The sequence below is a fragment of the Gorilla gorilla genome, chromosome 6 (genome assembly GCF_029281585.2).
Source record: "Gorilla gorilla gorilla isolate KB3781 chromosome 6, NHGRI_mGorGor1-v2.1_pri, whole genome shotgun sequence".
In the NCBI taxonomy this organism is placed as follows: Eukaryota; Metazoa; Chordata; class Mammalia; order Primates; family Hominidae; genus Gorilla; species Gorilla gorilla.
Genome location: NC_073230.2, coordinates 28,697,098 through 28,717,069, shown reverse-complemented (window position 1 = coordinate 28,717,069; position 19,972 = coordinate 28,697,098). Strand labels below are relative to the sequence as shown.

Below are 19,972 nucleotides of genomic sequence, written 5' to 3'. Positions count from 1 at the left end.
AGGTATGCTATAGAATGAGAAGGGTTCCTCTGTCTGTTTCCTCCTGCTCCAGATAGAAAGCCAATGTTAAGCCACTGGGTCATAGGGATAGATTTTGCAAGAAGCTGAGAGTGCTTATCAGAGGCATTCTCATTCTGATGAGTGCTTTCTGAAGCTCTGAGACAACAGCTCCCCTCTACGGAACAGCGAGAGGGTCCCAGAGCCTGCATCAGAATTTCTTAGGCTCATAATGCAGATTTATGGGTCTCACCCACCTGTCTGATTTCTAGGTCTGAGTGGGACCAATATTTTGCATTTCTGACAAATTAAAGTGATGTCAGTCATGCTGGACTGGAACCATACTTTAAGAACCATTGCTTTAGAGCAACGTTTCCCCATTGCAAGGTTATTCCCCAATTAAAAAGAGTTTCAAAGTACAGGCTCTTCTTCATGCACTGTTAGCATTATTAAAGAAAATAAAGTTATTTTCTTCTTGGAATAGTCCCTATTTATGGATCCTGATGTTTCAACCCACATTATCAACGTGTCCTTTTGCCCTTTTTCCTTTTCAGCACTTTCGTTTCTTCAACTTTCCTTTCCAGAAACATGGCCAATACATTTTTGGATAGTGCTTTGGTGTGCTTTGCATTGCCATTCCTGCCGTTTTTCTGTCTTATAAGTTTTGTTTACTTTACAACTGGAATTTTCCTTTTGCTCTCACCTCTGGCCTAACAGTTTCCCCCAAATTCCTTGCCTCTTTTCTTGTATTCAGAACATATGTATATCTAATAGAGCTAACCTAATAGAAACCTTCATCAGAATATGCTTAGCACTTAGCACACATTATTTTTTGATCAAAATCAAAACTAAAACTAAAATTCTAGCATTGTGACTGATACTTCAGGCTATGTGGAATTAATTGACTTCCTTATACTTTTTCCTAAAGATTTTGTTACTGCATTTGTTTTAATTAAGAGTACTTATGCTAGAAACCCACTGAAATTTTTTTTTTTTTTGCTTTTAAATAACTTTCGGTTTTTGGTTCAAATGTAAACCTTAATTTAGAGTTTGTTCATGGCCAAATATAATATTTAAATATCACTTTGCAATACCCTCTCAGTTGGATCTCTCATTGTGCCCAATATTCTACTTTACTTTTCAGAATGGTGAAACATAAATTATTTTTAAATTGTTGCTCAAATATAAATATATGGCCAGGTATAGGAATTCAGTGAAGTTTTAGCTTTAACTTAGTTTTACTCTCTCAAGTGAGAAGCTGACATGGATACCTGCATTTTACTTATCACAATTGGCTGCCTTCTTTACAGCTGTGAAAAAATGAACAGCTTGCCATATTCATCAAAGAAAAACCACTGACGTGTGTGTTTGTGTGTGTGTTTTTGTGTGTCTTTAAAAAATGCTCCATCTGTGCTACATTGTACTTAACCACAATGACAGTGACTAACATATAATAAAAGACATGAATTGGTGCTGTTCTTCAGAAAAGTGAGCATTTAAGTCAGCTCCTCAGATCCAGGGAATAGGTTTCTTTCCTAAGGAAGAAGAGAAAGATATAAAGGATGATCTGGCAAACTGGTTAAAAGAAAAACAGAAATGTCCTATTTCTTATTAGCTGAACTTGCTGTAAATTCCAAAGACTTTAGGTTTTATCCACTTACTACACTTTGGATAACCATACTAAGAAAAAGAAAACTTAAATAGAATAGTCTCTTATTAAACTGGGAAAAGATGAGACTGCAATAAGTAAAGACAATCCAGGGGAAGGAGGATTTGGCTGAAAAAGAAAGGGAAGGGAGAAAGGCCTCAAATTCTCCTTTCCTCTTCTCTGGCTTATACTTCAGATCCCTTGTAGATGAATTCTCTACATATAAAATTTGAAAATTCTTTTTTTTGATGAGTAGTAAACCATTTCAATGATCTTAGTCATCAAATTTAGCTCAAATGTTCTAAATAAGAACATTTTCACATTTAATAAAACTTTTCAAATGGCTGTCTTGAAAAAAAAATAAGAGCTCCTCCATACTTTGTAATACCTGAGAACATTTCTAAACCTTTCATTTTGGCAAAGATCAATTTTGATAATATACTCTGTGGTGAGAATATGAAGTTTCAAGCACACTTACATTGGGGGTCGTATAAATTGGTACAAACTCTGTAGAGAATGGTTTGTAATATCTAAGATAAATAGGCACATACCCTTTGACCTAGCAATTCCTGTTCTATGAACTTAAGCTACATATATGATTTCTTATATGTGGAAACACATATGTTCCAATAATATCCATTGAAATGTCATTTGTAATAACATTTGTTTATCAGTATATAAATGATTATAAATTTAGTTTCATCTATCTGATGGTATACTATGCAGCTATTAAAACAAATTCAGTATTTATTGGTATGGAATGATCTCAAAGAGATATTAAGAAAATATCATGTCTGTATTTGTTTTACATATAATTCCTCTGAAATGTTGTAAAAGAAACTAGTAAAGGTAGCCACATCAGGGAAGTTGTTATGCAGGGCAGGAGACCAAGGCAGAGGGAAATTTTCATCACATTCTCCTTGATACCTTTTGAATTTTATACTCAGCATCTATTTGAATTCTTATTCAAAATAAATTAAATTTTAAAAGTATGGAATCTCAAGTCACAAATAAACCTGAAACAAACTGGGTTAATTTAACTTATTTCAATGACTTCAGTAGCCCAAAACAGAAAGTCTAAATTGTCTAATTCTGAATGTGACCGAACTTTTATAAAGAAGTCTTATCCTAAGCCATGCAAACTCAGGGCTAGAGAGTATTTCTTTTTAATGACATACTTCTTAAGCAGGCATTTGTAAAACTAAAGTGCACCCATTCTTTACTTGCTTAGTAAGTTTAAAGCTTTTCTCTGTAAGGTAAAATAAAGGAAGCTTTGTAGCCATCATTAAATGTCTTCACTGTAAGATTTATTACCATAATTGTGACAGAGCAAATGATTTTTTTTCCTGGCAGCAAAAATAGTTTTAAAAAGAAACTAGGTATTGTTTTTTCTTTTCCAAGCAAAGTATAGATACCCCAAAATTACATGGTGTCACAGAGCATGCCATAGTTAGAAAAAATGATGCAGTGCCTTTTCAGTCTTATTAAGAAAATTACATAGTTAACTCTTTGTACCTTTGAAAGATGTCTCTGATGAACTTCGTTATTAGACAACATTTAGCTGGAAATTGTGTATTAAAACTAACTCAGTTTAGAGTTAACAAAGTAGATTCTGAAATTAAATGTCATAGCAATAGATTCAAATTATACAACTGTGGCTGAACATTCCAAGACTTTTAGTTATTGGCGGAAGGAACAACAAGAAATGTAAAGGATCTGTATTAGATGATTGACAAGTGGTTTATTAATGTACTAAGGGAAGGACCATGTCATTTTTTGCACTACTATCTGCACAGACTAATTTCATGGGGTTCATGCTAGTCACTCATTCACTCACTCATTTTTCTTATTTGGTCAATCAGTCCCCAACCCCTGATTTTATTGTAGAGGACACAGAAGTAAATGAGGCAGTTTCTGTTCTTCAAGAGCTTACAGGTTAGTGAGAGGGAGGTTGGGGGGAGATGAACACAAGACACAGATAAATGTAATGCCATGTAATAAATAAAAGAGAAAACTCTTAGGACTCCAGAGGGAAGTCCTCTCATTCAGCTTGAAGTGCATGTCTATTTATGTGTCTTGGGGAGGTGGAGTGGGGAGGATCAAGAAAGATTTCCAGGGTGGTGTGATGTTTGAAGGGAGTTTCAGTGCTATGTGGAAGTTCATGTTCACTGTGTTTAATGGTGGTTGCAGGCCTGGGGAAAGGCATAGGCAAAACTCCAGGTGGAGTTCACAACATGACAAAGATAAGGAGGTGAGAAATATCAAGGTGAGGGGTGGAGGAGGAGGTCAGCTTCAAGCCACTGTGTTGCTGAAACCTACGGGAGAAGCAGGATCCACAGAGGAGATTTCCTAGCAAACCAACTGAATAAGAATGGACTATGAGAAAAACGCAAAAAGAATCATAATTTTCAGTCACCCTTGAAATTTGCTTACTTCAGAAATGTAACTACAACTTTAGATGCTAACTATGTAATTTAATTGAGACAGGGACCGCCATTATCATAAATTGAGAATATGGTAATAATTAGGTTGCTTTCTGATTATCTAGAAATGTTAAAAAGATTATTGGCACTGTAGAAAATATTGTTTGTATGGCACTGACTGTCATGCCACAGGTTGCATCGGACAAGCACAATTCATAGAAACTTCACGAGGCCTCAGGGAGCTTATGTGTAAAGTCTGAGGGTGTTGCTGCTAGGTGGTGCTTTTTATTTGGAAACACTCCTAAAAATCTGGATTTTTAAAAATTAAAAATACTGAGTAAGTTATTAGAAGAAAAATTTATCATGAATACTAAAAAGGTAACTGTGGAAAAGTAAAAGTAGTTGTGGTAGGATAGGATAAAGCAATGTGAAGTTCTGTCTATATATATTTTTTTTATTGTGGCAAAATACATGATACATAGCATAAAACTACCATTTTAACCACTTTTGAGTGTACAGTGCAGTGGCATTAAGTACATCCACACTGTAGTGCAATCATCACCACCATTTATTTCCAGAGCTTTCTCATCTTCCCAAGTAGAAACTCTGTACTCATTAAACAAGAACTCTCCATTACTCCCTCTCCCCACTCCGGTAACTACCATTCTATTTTCCATCTATGAATATGACTCTTTCAGGCACTTCCTAATATGTGGTCTCATTAGCTTGAGTGTAACTTTGCTAAACTTCATTCTCCCCTGAGAACCTAGAAATGTGTTCATAAATAGGTTTGGCTTCAGGAGATGTGACCTACAGCCTCAATCACTTTTTCAGGCTTGACCCACAGAGAAGTATGGAAGCAGCTGATGAACTTTGCACTCATAGCTACTGATGTATGCAAGTTATCTCTTTATGTGGCTGATAATGCCGGTGAAACTGTTAATGTGGGAAGGCCCTTTCTTGCTGGCTTCTTGAGCTCCCAGATTCAACTTCAGATGGTGAGGCAGCTCATTGCTTCCTATTTTATCTTTTTCTTCAACAGGGATAAATTGGCAACCATTTGGAAATATTAATATGTCACTTCTTACTTTACAGATCTCTGTGGAGGGGAAGTGTTCACTATAACTGATACTACATATATAAATAATTTCAGAGCTGTTGCTTTAAAATATATTGAGAATCCTTAAAGAGTAAATAGAAATCTTTCCAGCCTCCAAGTAAATAATAATGTTTAGTACATTTATGTTACATTGTTGTTCTGAAGAACAAAAATATGCTCAAATACTGGGGGAATGGGATGTTTTATTCCATTGATTGTTTATAGTTTCAATCTTTCTGGTTAGATTTTTATAGAATGCAAGAGTTGCTTATCTGCTTGTGTTACCAATCAAATAAATTGATTGTGTATATATTTGATTGTGTATATCAATCAAATAAAATAATTATTACTGTTCATCTAATTCACTTTTAGCCTCTGCAACCACTAAAATAATGCCTTTTTAATTTTTTTGTGGTTGAAAAATAATGCATGAAAATTATGTAAAATGTGGATGTTTTAAATAAAATTATTTAAAAATCAACCATAAAATGCTACCACCAGGAATAATGACTGTCAGTTTTGTTGCATTTCCTTACATACATATAACACGTATCCAGAAATGTGTATCTTTATCCTGTCTTTTGCAATAAAATTTATCAGATTTTTCGTTATCTGTTCTTGTTTTGGAACTTTTAAAAAATAACTACAATAATATTTTATCATGTGGCTATGCAGCAATGTATCTATTTTTTCTATTCCTCATATTGTTGGGCATTGAGAAGGAAGAGGCTATTTACCTGAGGATTCAGAGTGGGAGGCATCTGACAGACCTGGATTGGAGCATCCCCTCTGTCTCCCGTCTACTATGCATGACTCTGGGCAAGTCTATGGAAACTTTTAACATTGCCTCTACTGTGAAACTTGAAAAATCGAGATTACTTCAAAGAATCGTTGTGAGGATCAACTATGAGTATATAAAACACAGCATGACATCTAATGTAAAAGAAAGAGGCCAGGCATGGTGGCTCACATCTGTAATCCCAGCACTTTGGAAGGCCGAGGCAGGTGGATCACCTGAGGTCAGGAGTTTGAGACCAGCCTGGTCAACATGGTGAAACCCCATCTCTACTAAAAATACAAAAATTAGGTGGGCGTGGTGGTGCACGTCTGTAATCCCAGCTACTCAGGAGGCTGAGGCAGGAGAATCGCTTGAACCCGAGAGGCTGAGGTTGCAGTGAGGCAGGATTATATCACTGCACTTCAGCCTGGGCAACAGAGCAAGACTCGCCCTTGAAAAAAATGAAAAAATAAAGGTATGTGTTTTCATTATCTATTGCTTTCAAATATAACACTCCAAAACTTAGTGGTTTAAAACAACATGACTTATTCTTTCTCATGGTTCTGTGGGTTGGCTGAACTGAGCCGTACAGTTCTTTGATTCACATGTGTTGTCTGGGGTCACTCGTAGAGGTGCACACAGCTGCCAGCTGGGCTGCGCTGGAAGTTTCAAGGCAGCTTTTCTCTTATGTGCTGTTGGCTGGAGCACCTCAATTCTCTTCATTATGGCCTCTCTCCCCATGTGGTATGTCCTCTTCTGAGGCCTCTACAAGTGACCTCTGTCTCCAGCAACATAACCTGGCCTTCCTTAGAGCATGGTGCTTCTTCAGTCCAAGACCCAGAACAGACATGCTACTGCTGCGTTTAAATTTATCTTTTAATGAATAAATAGAAATTGTATATATCATATATGACATGTTGTCTTGAAATATGTATACAGTTATTCATTCAAGGGGGATTGCTTCCAGAATCTCCCTCCATTGGATATCAAAATCCATGGATGCTTACGTCCATGATATAAAATGACACAGTAGGCCAGGCACAGTGGCAGTGGCTCGAGCAGGTAATCCCAGAACTTTGGGAGGCTGAGGTGGGTGGATTGCTTGAGCCCAGGAGTTCAAGACTAGCCTGAGCAACATGGCTAAACTCCATCTCTACAAAAAATACAAATATTAGCTGGGTGTGTTGGCGAGTGCCTCTAGTCCCAGCTACTTGGGAGGCTGAAGTAGAAGGATTACTTGAGCCTAGGAGGTTGAGGCTGCAGTAAGCTATGATGGTACCACTGCACTCCAGCTTGGACAATACAGAGAGACTCTTGTCTCAAAAGTAAAAACAAACAAAAGGCAAAGTATCTGCTTGTAACTTATGCACATCCTCCCATATACTTTAAATCATTTCTAAATTACTTATAATACCTGATATAATGTAAATGCTATGTAAATAGTTATACTTACTGTATTGTCTTTTATTTGTATTATTTGTATTATTGTATTGTTATTTATTATTATTTCCAAATATTTTTGATCAGTGCTTGGTTGAATCTGCAGATATAGAACCAGTGGATACAGAGGGCCATCTGTACATTGTGGAATAGTTAAATCAAGCTAATTAAGACATGCATTACCTCTCCAATTAAAAGACACAGACTGGCAAATTGCATAAAGAGTCAAGACCCATCAGTGTGCTGTATTCAGGAGACCCATCTCACGTGCAGAGACACACATAGGCTCAAAATAAAGGGTTGGAGGAAGATCTACCAAGCAAATGGAAAACAAACAAACGCAGGGGTTGCAATCCTAGTCTCTGATAAAATAGACTTTAAACCAACAGAGATCAAAAGAGACAAAGAAGGCCATTACATAATGGTAAAGGGATCAATTCAACAAGAAGAACTAACTATCCTAAATATATAGGCACCCAATACAAGAGCACCCAGATTCATAAAGCAAGTCCTTAGAGACCTAGAAAGAGACTTAGACTCCCACACAATAATAACAGGAGACTTTAACACCCCACTGTCAATATTAGACAGATCAACGAGACAGAAAGTTAACAAGGATATCCAGGAATTGAATTCAGCTCTGCACCAAGCGGACCTAATAGACATCTACAGAACTCTCCACCCCAAATCAACAGAATATACATTCTTCTCAGCACCACATCACACTTATTCCAAAATTGGCCACATAATTGGAAGTAAAGCATTCCTCAGCAAATGTAAAAGAACAGAAATAACAACAAACTGTCTCTCAGACCACAGTGAAATCAAATTAGAACTCAAGATTAAGAAACTCACTCAAAACTGCTCAACTACATGGAAACTGAACAACCTGCTCCTGAATGACTTACTGGGTACATAATGAAATGAAGGCAGAAACAAAGATGTCTTTGAAACCAACGAGAACAAAGACACGACATACCAGAACCTCTGGCACACATTTAAAGCAGTGTGTAGAGGGAAATTTATAGCACTAAATGCCCATAAGAGAAAGCAGGAAAGATCTAAAATTGACACCCTAACATCACAATTGAAAGAACTAGAGAAGCAAGAGCAAACACATTTAAAAGTTAGCAGAAGGCAAGGAATAACTAAGATGAGAGCAGAAATGGAGGAGATAGAGACACAAAAAAACCCTTCAAAAAATCAATGAATCCAAGAGCTGGTTTTTTGAAAAGATCAACAAAATTGATAGACTGCTAGCAAGACTAATAAAGAAGAAAAGAGAGAAGAATCAAATAGACGCAATAAAAAATAACAAAGGGGATATCACCACCGATCCCACAGAAATACAAATTACCATCAGAGAATACTATAAACACCTCTATGTAAATAAACTAGAAAATCTACAAGAAATGGATAAATTCCTCGACATATACACCCTCCCAGGACTAAACCAGGAAGAACTTGAATCCCTGAATAGACCAATAACAGGCTCTGAAATTGAGGCAAAAATCAATAGCCTACCAACCAAAAAAGTCCAGGACCAGACGGATTCACAGCCAAATTCTACCAGAGGTACAAGGAGGAGGTGGTACCATTCCTTCTGAAACTATTCCAATCAATAGAAAAAGAGGGAATCCTCCCTAACTCATTTTGTGAGGCCAGCATCATCCTGATACCAAAGCCTGGCAGAGACACAACCAAAAAAGAGAATTTTAGACCAATATCCATGATGAACATCGATGCAAAAATCCTCAATAAAATACTGGAAAACAGAATCCAGCAGCACATCAAAAAGCTTATCCACCATGATGAAGTGGGCTTCATCCCTGGGATGCAAGGCTGGTTCAACATACACAAATCAATAAACGTAATCCAGCATATAAACAGAACCAAAGACAAAAACCACATGATTATCTCAATAGATGCAGAAAAGGCCTTTGACAAAATTCAACAGCCCTTCATGCTAAAAAATCTCAATAAATTAGGTATTGATGGGATGCATCTCAAAATAATAAGAGCTATCTATGACAAACCCACAGCCAGTATCATACTGAATGGACAAAAACTGGAAGCATTCCCTTTGAAAATGGGCACAAGACAGGGATGCCCTCTCTCACCACTCCTATTCAACATAGTGTTGGAAGTTCTGGCCAGGGCAATCAGGCAGGGGAAAGAAATAAAGTGTATTCAATTAGGAAAAGAGGAAGTGAAATTGTCCCTGTTTGCAGATGACATGATGGCATATTTAGAAAACCCCGTCTTCTCAGCCCAAAATCTCCTTAAGCTGATAAGCAACTTCAGCAAAGTCTCAGGATCAAAATAAATGTGCAAAAATCACAAGCATTCTTATACACCAATAACAGACAGAGTGTAATTATGAGTGAACTCCCATTCACAATTGCTTCAAAGAGAATAAAATACCTAGGAATCTAACTTACAAGGGATGTGAAGGACCTCTTCAAGGAGAACTACAAACCACTGCTCAGCAAAATAAAAGAGGACACAAATGGAAGAACATTCCATGCTCAGGGATAGGAAGAATCAATATCATGAAAATGGCCATACTGCCCAAGGTAATTTATAGATTTAATGCCATCCCCATCAAGCTACCAATGACTTTCTTCACAGAATTGGAAAACAGTACTTTAAAATTCATATGGGACCAAAAAAGAGCCCGCATCACCAAGTCAATCCTAAGCCAAAAGAACAAAGCTGGAGGCATCACGCTACCTGACTTCAAACTATACTACAAGGCTATAGTAACCAAAACAGCATGGTACTGGTACCAAAACAGAGATATAGACCAATGGAACAGAACAGAGCCCTCAGAAATAATACCACACATCTACAACCATCTGATCTTTGACAAACCTGAGAAAAACAAGCAATGGGGAAAGGATTCCCTATTTAATAAATGGTGCTGGGAAAACCGGCTAGCCATATGTAGAAAGCTGAAACTGGATCCCTTCCTTATACCTTATACAAAAATTAATTCAAGATGGCTTAAAGACTTAAATGTTAGACCTAAAACCATAAAAACCCTAGAAGAAAACCTAGGCAATAGGCATGGGCAAGGACTTCATGTCTAAAACACCAAAAGCAATGGCAACAAAAGCCAAAATTGACAAAGGGGATCTAATTAAACTAAACAGCTTCTGCACAGCAAAAGAAACCACCAACAGAGTGAACAGGCAACCTACAGAATGGGAGAAAATTTTTACAATCTACTCATCTGACAAAGGGCTAATATCCAGAATCTACAAAGAACTCAAACAAATTTACAAGAAAAAAACAAACAACCCCATCAAAAAGTGGGCGAAGGATGTGAACAGACACTTCTCAAAAGAAGACATTTATGCAGCTAACAGACACATGAAAAAATGCTCATCATCACTGACTGTTAGAGAAATGCAAATCAAAACCACAATGAGATACCATCCCACACCAGTGAGAATGGTGATCATTAAAAAGTCAGGAAACAACAGGTGCTGGACAAGATGTGGAGAAATAGGAACACTTTTACACCATTAGTGGCACTGTAAACTGGTTCAACCATTGTGGAAGACAGTGTGGTGATTCCTCAAGGATCTAGAAGTAGAAATACCATTTGACCCAGCCATCCAATCACTGGGTATATACCCAAAGGATTATAAATCATGCTGCTATAAAGACACATGCACACGTATGTTTATTGCAGCACTATTCACAATAGCAAAGACTTGGAACCAACCCAAATGTCCATCAATGATAGACTGGATTAAGAAAATGTGGCACATATACACCATGGAATACTATGCAGCCATAAAAAATGATGAGTTCATATCCTTTGTAGGGACATGGATGAAGCTGGAAACCATCATTCTCAGTAAACTATCGCAGGGACAAAAAACCAAACACTTCATGTTCTCACTCATAGGTGGGAATTGAACAATGAGAACACTTGGACACAGGAAGGGGAACATCACACACCGGGGCCTGTTGTGGGGTGAGGGGATGGGGGAGGGATAGCATTAGGAGATATACCTAATGTAAATGACGAGTTAATGGGTGCAGCACACCAACATGGCACATGTATACGTATGTAACAAATTTGCACGTTGCGCACATGTACCCTAGAACTTAAAAAAAATATATATATATAAAAAAAGATATGCATTACCTTACATACTTTTCTTTTTTTGTGTGTGGTGAGAACATCTAATATCTGCTCTTAGCAATGTTCGAGAATAGGATATATTGTTATTAACCATAGTCACAGTATTATATAATAGAGCTCTTGAACTTATTCCTAGTATCTAACTGAAATTTTGTATCCTTTGACCAACATCTGCTGCCTTTTTTCAGTCAAAAGCAAGTCATAAATTGGCCAGGTGTGGTGGCTCATGCCTGTAATCCCAACACTTTGGGAGGCTGAAGCAGGTGGATCACTTGAGGCCAAGAGTTTGAGACCAGCCTGGCCAACACAGTGAAACCCTCTCTCTACAAAAAATACAAAAAAATTAGCCAGGTATGGTGGTGTATGCCTGTAGTCCCAGCTACTTGGGGGGCTGAGGCATGTGGATCGCTTGAACCCCGGAGGTCAAGGCTACAGTGAGCCAAGATGGCACCACTGCACTCAAGTCTGGGGAACAAAGTGAGACCCTGTCTCAAAAAAAAAAAAAAAAAAAATAGCAAGTCATAACAAGTCACAACTTGAGCCCAGTTGGAGAAGGACTGGGGAAATAGACTCCACCTCTTGGTGGGAGAGAAATGGCAAAGAATTTGTGGGCATCTTCAATCTACCACAGTAGTTATATTTAAAAATTTGAATTTATGTACCTAAAAACAAAACAAAACAAAATAAACAAAAAATTCCTTTCTATATTATGGTTGTCTGTAAGGACCACATGCTGTTTTTGGTTTCTTTAACCAAATTGTCTTTCCATGAGACTGAGGGTGATGGGATATGGAAAGGTGGTAAGTTGTTTAAGCTTCTTGATAAAAGTGCTGTCTTTGTTTTCTGTTTTCTGATATTTATACAATTATTCCTCTATTAGTGGCTTTTATAATTATTGGGAGTGGGAAAATCTTGAATAAACTGTATAGTAGTCTGAGTATATTAAATTTATCCTATCCTGAGACCTATATTTCTTTACTTCTTTGTTTTTAACTCAATAAATATTTATTGAATTAGTTAAAAAATTTCTTTAATTCTTGAGGTAGTAACAAACACCGGGAGGCGGAGGTTGCAGTGAGCAGGGATCGCACCACTGCACTCCATCCTGGGCGACAGAGCGAGCTGGGTCTCATAAAAACAAAAAACAATGACCAAGATCCACTCTTTTTAGAAAGGACTCACAGTGATATATGCTTTAAATCCTTGCCTGACTGAAAGTCTTGGGACAGGCGTAATATCCAGATTTTATGTGGAACTGTTGTTTCTCAAGCTTTTTAAAACATTCTATAGCTTTCACTCTTTAAAAAAATATATATTTCCATAGGTTATTGGAGAACAGGTGGTGTTTGGTTACATGAGTAAGTTCTTTAGTGGTGATTTGTGAGACTTTGGTGCACCCATCACCCGAGCAGTATACACTGCACCCTATTTGTCGTCTTTTTTTCCTCACCCCCTTCCCACACTTTCCCTTGGAATCACCGAAGTCCATTGTGTTATTCTTATGCCTTTGCATCCTCATAGCTTAGATCTCACTAAAAGAATGAGAACATACGATGTTTGGTTTTCCATTCCTGAGTAACTTCACTTAGAATAATAGTCTCCAGTCTCATCCAGGTGACTGCAAATGCCATTAATTCATTCCTTTTTATGGCTGAGTAGTATTCCATTGTATATATACACCACTTTTCCTTTTTTCTCTTTCTTTTTTTTTTTTTTTTGAGACAGAGTTTCGCTCTTACTGCCTAGGCTGGAGTGCAATGGCACGATCTCAGCTCACCGCAACCTCCACCTCCCAGGTTCAAGCAATTCTCCTGCCTCACCCTCCCGAGTAGCTGGGATCACAGGCATGCACCACCACGCCCAGCTTATTTTGTATTTTTAGTAGAGAAGGGGTTTCTCCATTTTGAGGCTGGTCTCGAACTCCTGACCTCAGGTGATCCACCCACCTCGGCCTCTCAAAGTGCTGGGATTACAGGCGTGAGCCACCACACCCGGCCTATATATACCACATTTTCTTTATCCACTTGTTGATTGGTGAGCATTTGGGCTGGTTTCACATTTTTGCAATTGTGAATTCTGTCGCTTTCACAGTTTTGTTTTTTTTTTCAATTAGTGTTGAAAAAGTGAAATTGGGACACTCTGATTGTTGTTTCTTTCTGATTTGTAATTATATTATCCCTCTTTGTTCTTGAATTTAAGTTTTGAAAAATATGACTGTTAATTTAAATGTAGGTCCTTTTAATTAATTTTGCCTGGATCCAGGTAAGTCATTTCAAGTTGTGATTTTCCTTCCAGAAACTTTCCTTCTTCTATTATATCCTTTACTATTGCTTCGTTCATTATTACTCTGGTTTCTGGCTTTGGAAAATTATTTATGTCTGCTCTCAAATCTGTCTTTCATATTTTTTCTCATCTCTTTTACCTCCGCATTTTTAACTCTGCTTCTGGGAGAGTATCTGAAGTGCATCCTCCACAGTACACGTATGAATTTACAGATTATTTCAGTAGTTTATAATGAACATCAAAACTAATGTACATTTTTCATCTCATTTTCTTTTGCATTATTTTCTTACATTAGCTATATTTGCATCTGTATTTATCACAGCTTGATTTTTTTCTATAATTGCCTGCTCTTTTTTCAAAGAAACTTTCTTTTTTAATCATTTTGAGGAGCCAAACATAAATACTCTCTTATTTCTACCAGCTTATTATAGGGTAAGTCATGCTCTTCCTCTGAGGCTTTGGGGAAATATCCCAACTTTGCCTTAAGTGGCAGATTTATTTATTAGCCTTCTTTTCCACAAAAGGGTTTTCTAGATTACTTGAACTGCAGCAAAATAAATAAATAAATAAATAAAAATTCAACTAGAGACAGAAAGAGAAAAACAAAGAGAAAAATCGAAAACGCCTACCCTGAAGACTCACTCTTTCATGTTAGTGGACACATATTAGTGAGCATCCAAGATAAGATGTGCTAAGATGAGGAAGAAATTGCCCCTGAAGCTCATGATAAATGGAATTCTCTACACCATAATGATTAGAGTCCTTAACAATATCTGGGAGAGGTATAATGTCATGTGGCTAATGACGGGTTAATGGCCTTACCTCAAAGGCAATTCAAGTCTGGAAATATTTAGAACGTATGGAGGGTTACATGGGTTTCATTTACTTCTTTGAGTGATTCCCCCAAAGACTTTACTTTCCTCAATTTTTGCTGAATATTAGGCAGCTGTGATTTTGAAATTGTTCTCTTTGGCAATTATCTGGAGTGTGATTGTTCTCTATTCCCAATTAAATTTGGAACTACGCATTAGTAGAAAGTCAAGCCAGAAGCAAGGTTGACACTCTGTTGTTAAATTACCATAGCCTAGGAAAACCTACATGACTGAGAAAAAGGCACATACATTGATTCTACCTTTATACAGAGAATTACCTAGGAGGCAAGGCATTACTCATGAGCAGAATGAAGCTTCTTAGAAAATAATTTACATCTACTTTTTTTTTTTTTTTGAGATGGAGTTTTGCTCTTGTTGCCCAGGCTGGAGTGCAATGGCGCGATCTCAGCTCACCGCAACCTCTGCCTCCCGGGTTCAAGCGATTCTCCTGCCTCAGCCTCCCTAGTAGCTGGGATTACAGGCATGCGCCACCACGCCCAGATAATTTTGTATTTTTAGTAGAGATGGGGTTTTCTCCATGTTGGTCAGGCTGGTCTCGAACTCCCGACCTCAGGTGATTCGCCCGCCTCTGCCTCCCAAAGTGCTGGGATTATAGGCATGAGCCACCTCGCCCGGCCTTACATCTACTTTTTAATTTAATTTAATTTTTTTGAAGCAGGGTCTCACTCTGTTGCCCAGGCTAGGGTGCAGTGGCATGATCTCAGCTCACTACAACCTCTGCATCATGGGCTCAAGCCATTCTCTCAACTCAGCCTTCTGAGTAGCTGAGACTACAGGAGTGCACCACCATGCCCAGCTAATTTTTACGGTCTTTGAAGAGAATGGGTTTTGCCATGTTGCCCAGGCTTTTGTCTACTTTAATGTACAGACAAATGGAAAAGTCCCAAAGTTCTACTTCTAGACTTTGGGCACGACAATTTTAGCATGAAAATCATTAAGGCAGGTGTACTCAAATACTCCACAGTAGTCAAAATACCAACTCAGTAGAGGATTCAGAATGCATTGTTTTGAGCAATGCTGCTTCATGGTGTGTACACCAAAAAAACTGTTCCTAACTAAATACAAAACAAATAAATGAGTTGATTATTAAATATACCTAAGTTAAAACTTCAGGAGTATTATAAAAGTTTTTTTTTTTTGGCTTTAAATTAATTGAGAGCCCTTTGGAGAAATGATCAGATGGGAGAGGCAGATGTTCATTACAGATACACTTTGAACATGACAGTGAGATCCAGATCCTATCTTTTGTACATGTGAAAATTCTTATTTTTTGTCTGTTGAGGATTCTTTCCAAAGCATATTAGACAACAGCCAAAATGGCCTCACCTAAACTTTTGTAAGTGCTTTGATTTTTTTTTTCTTTCTTTTAACTTTGGGTCCTCCTATGGGATAGGGATAGTGTAATGACAGTAACTAAAAAATTAGAAATTAAAAAAATAAAACACCTCTAGTTGGATCATTAGCCTCTAAGTGTTTATAAACCTTCCAGTTTTGTATTCTTGGGTACATTTTCCCCAGAAAGATTCCAAAATCATTTGTAAAGAAGCTTTTTCCAAAACTGCCTGGAAATGTCTATTTTTCAACAGAGAGAATGGTCTCTCCTGGGGATTCGAGGTCAATATAATACCACTTGGAACAAGTCAGCAGGAAAATCATCCTGTGTGCTTTCCCCCACAGTCAAAAATTTGATAGATAGGTGATAGGTGGGTAGGTAGATAGATAGATAGATAGATAGATAGATAGATAGATAGATAGATAGATAGATAGATAATTGTGGAGAAAGGATAAAATGAGTTTCATTGTGAAGCTTGAAGGTACAAATCATAAAGGACACTATGCAGCTCCAGGGGGAAGTGGCAATGGGATTGTGCTTAGGAAGATGGAATGAATACAAGATTCTCCTACTGGCACCTTCCCTGAGTCACCATAGAGCTAATGGTGGAGAGGTGGTTCCCTCAGAGAAGATCCTAAGCTATTTCCCTCAACAGTGCCCTCAATTTGTACCTTCAGGAAATCCTTGGCTGTATATTATCACAACAATTTCACTACAGCTGTCCTCATAATAAACAAGAAAAACATTTGTTCCACTGCCCTCCCCAACCAAAATGGTGTTTGTGTGTGTGTTTGTGTTAAAGAATACTATACTCAGCAAATGTTTCATGCCTTTTTAAGTGTCAGTGCAAAATATGGTAAAAGGTATCCAAATGCAATCCAATGATCCCTTTGCGTTTCCAAAGGAAAGAGTTTTCTGGTGTGAACCTGACCCTTGTGACAAATCAGAATGAAATGGTGCACTTTAAAGGGAATGTTCTTGGTTGGGAACATATAAGCAAGCCGGCGAGTGCTTGAAGGGGCTGATGAAGGCTACAGCTCGGACTCGGCTCCCATATCTGTTGTCATCACTTCTTAAAGGCGTATTTCAACATTGTGAACGTCATTCCTATTATGTGACAAGATGATGAATACTATCCAATGAACCACAACACATAAAAGGGAAAAATAACATTTTCTCACCTTAGGAGGGCTTGAAAGGTCCATCTAGCTGAAGACACAGGCTGATAATAATTTGCCAAGATGGTTTCAACCTGGAGAGATGGGTTCAAAGAGCAGAATTTTAACAAAGAAGGAGGGTGAGATACAATAACGATTTAGCAAGAAGCCAGCCTGGGAAACACAAGATGAACTTTTACCAAATATTCTAAATCTGAATTCCTAAAGGAGGCTTTTCTCATTGCCCTTTTTAACATCCATATTGAAATAGGTGAATAGGTGAAAATGGTTTCCAATAGTCAAAGCAGAATCTCTCAAAATATAAAAAAGTGAAGAAATTTTCTAACAAACATAGGCCTCCAAACATTGTGTTTTCAGTTCTGACCCTGCCTGGGTATCACTTACAGACAGACAGATTTTTTAATTGTTTCTTTGGGTTGCAGCTCATATGTCTATATGAGCTATAATCATCCTGTAAACCGGCTCCACTTGTGGATTCAGGCTCACACAGCAGATCTGCTGTCAGTCAGTCATGCAGTCCTGACTGAATAGTTTTTCACACCCTGATCAATCAGATATCATCCTGAATGGTTGTTTTCTCCTACTCTGGGTTGTTTGTTTAAGTTCAACAAGTGTCAGGGGAATTTAATGGACCATGTGGTGGCAACATCAACTAAGTGATTCTTTGGTGTTCCCTGTTCTTACAAGAACAGGGGATAAGATTGAATGTTTACAGACTTCAGAATAAATTTTGGGGCATGGGGTGGTGAAATTGTATTCTGGTAAAAACTGGGCATGATTAAGGAGGTTTTTTTTGTTTTTTGTTTTTGTTTTTGTTTTTCTGAGAAGGAGTCTTGCTTTGTTACCCAGGCTGGAGTGCAGAGGCATGATCTCGGCTCGCTGCAACCTCTCACTCCCAGGTTCAAGCAATTCTCCTGCCTCAGCCTCCCAAGTAGCTGTGATGACACATGCACACCACCACATATGGATAATTTTTGTATTTTTAGTAGAGAAGGGGTTTCGCCATGTTGGCCAGGCTAGTATCAAACTCTTGCCTCAGTTGATCTGCCTGCCTCGGCCTCCCGAAGTGCTGGGATTATAGGCGTGAGCCACCGTGCCTGTTCAGGAGTTTTTATTTAATTTAAAATGTACTACCTTAGTTCCTAGGCACCCTCACCTCTGAAGATCATTTACAGCAGGACAATATTCATATGTATAGAATTATTAGATCTTGGGTGCTTGGAGGGACAAGGGATTAACACCAAGCTCTGGAAACCCGATTTTGTGATTCCACGGATGAAGTTTACATAAGGGGTGAGAACAAGGGTTCACACTTCAGAGCATCAGGTTTTGCCTATACAGCTGTAGAAAAATTCATGTGTCTTCAGAGCTTCCTCTATATATAGGTCTCACATTGTTGGCTCTGTATTACCTCTTTGTGATGTTATTAAACCCCATAAAATGGTTTGGGATTTCAAAGCTAAAAATAAAAGGCTCAGAGAAGTACTAATTAAGTGCACAGGCTCATGTTCATGCTGTCAGGTTCATATCCTGTATCCACCCATCATCTATTAATGATTTAAACCTTGGACAAGTTACTTAACCTCTCTGAAGCTCAGTGTTTGCAGCAGTAAAAAGGGGATAATAACAGGTATGTCTCAGAGGAGTGGTGTGAGGATTAACTGGACTGATGCCTGTATAGGTCCTAGCACAGTGCCTGCCACATAGTGCTCACTGAATAAACAATAACCACTCTTTAAGGATGTGACACAAGTAATCTTTGGGAAACAGGGCCTGCTGAGGAGATGCTATGTCCATATGAACTGACTAAAACCAACTTGATTACAGGCCTGATTACCCAATTTCCACATTTCCTTTTGCTTGCCTTTCCTTTAATTTTCTATCTATTCATTTCTATCCATATCATTGCATAATTCTCAACACAACCTAGTGCAGGATAATTCTGCTAGAGAAAAGGCAAACAGAGTGAGATGGGCTCCACACGAAGCTTAGTAGAGTGAACAGATAAAAGGAAACCCATCATCTGGTTTACTGTGGAATGGTTAGTAGGGGGATTGGTGGAAGCAGACCATTGAAATATATTTTTATATGATGTGAGATATTATCATGATTTTCTTGGCCATAACAAGCATGGACCATCAAGGGGTGAAGTTAATCTTCTGGGCATCTTTTCACACAGGCATGGGTGTGCTCGTGCCTAGCCCCCCCAAGCACACACACATATGTATTTGTGTGCATATCAACACAGCTGCACATGCACATATGCAGAACATCCTTCTGATATTAGTGCCCTTACATTTGCAATAAATTCTGCCTTCAATCCTGTATGACATAGCTGGCAAAAGGACACAGTTACTACATAAGTGTTTGAGGCACTGACGGCAGCCCTTGGACTCAAACACTGATTTGCAGGTGTTCTGCCGTCTTCTATAAAGAAAAGACCGTGTCCTCGGCATCAGTGATAGAGAAATCTTCAAAGGAGAGGTTGGTTAAAAATGAGCATTTTAGAAAAAAAAAAAAAAAAAACACTTGCTATTCCACTGTCACTGCCCGAGAGAGGAAGATGTGGAGTCAATTTAGTGAGCTTCAATTGTAGCTGACTTTGGAAGAAATAATATACTCATGTCTCTTTGGATGCATATTGAAGAGGGAGCTATGTGAAAGGCTGCGATTTTGCAGATTGCAACCTGATCAGACTTCCAAACGCAGACTATCACCTAAAAACAGAGAGAGAGAAATCC

The 19,972-nt window shown here is 38.1% G+C and overlaps 1 long non-coding RNA gene across 2 annotated transcripts; it reads right to left on the bottom strand.

The window, feature by feature from the left end:
• Positions 1-474: 474 nt before the first annotated feature.
• Positions 475-19,695, bottom strand: LOC129523751 (uncharacterized). 2 transcript variants are annotated; one of them, XR_008667353.2, is made up of 3 exons: positions 19,528-19,695; positions 17,235-17,305; positions 475-1,532 (listed from the first exon to the last, which is right to left on the bottom strand). It is a non-coding gene; the product is annotated as an uncharacterized lncRNA (long non-coding RNA). The 2 variants fall into 2 exon arrangements; XR_008667354.1 differs by lacking the exon at positions 475-1,532 and adding an exon at positions 6,600-6,818.
• Between the last annotated feature and the right edge of the window lie 277 nt (positions 19,696-19,972).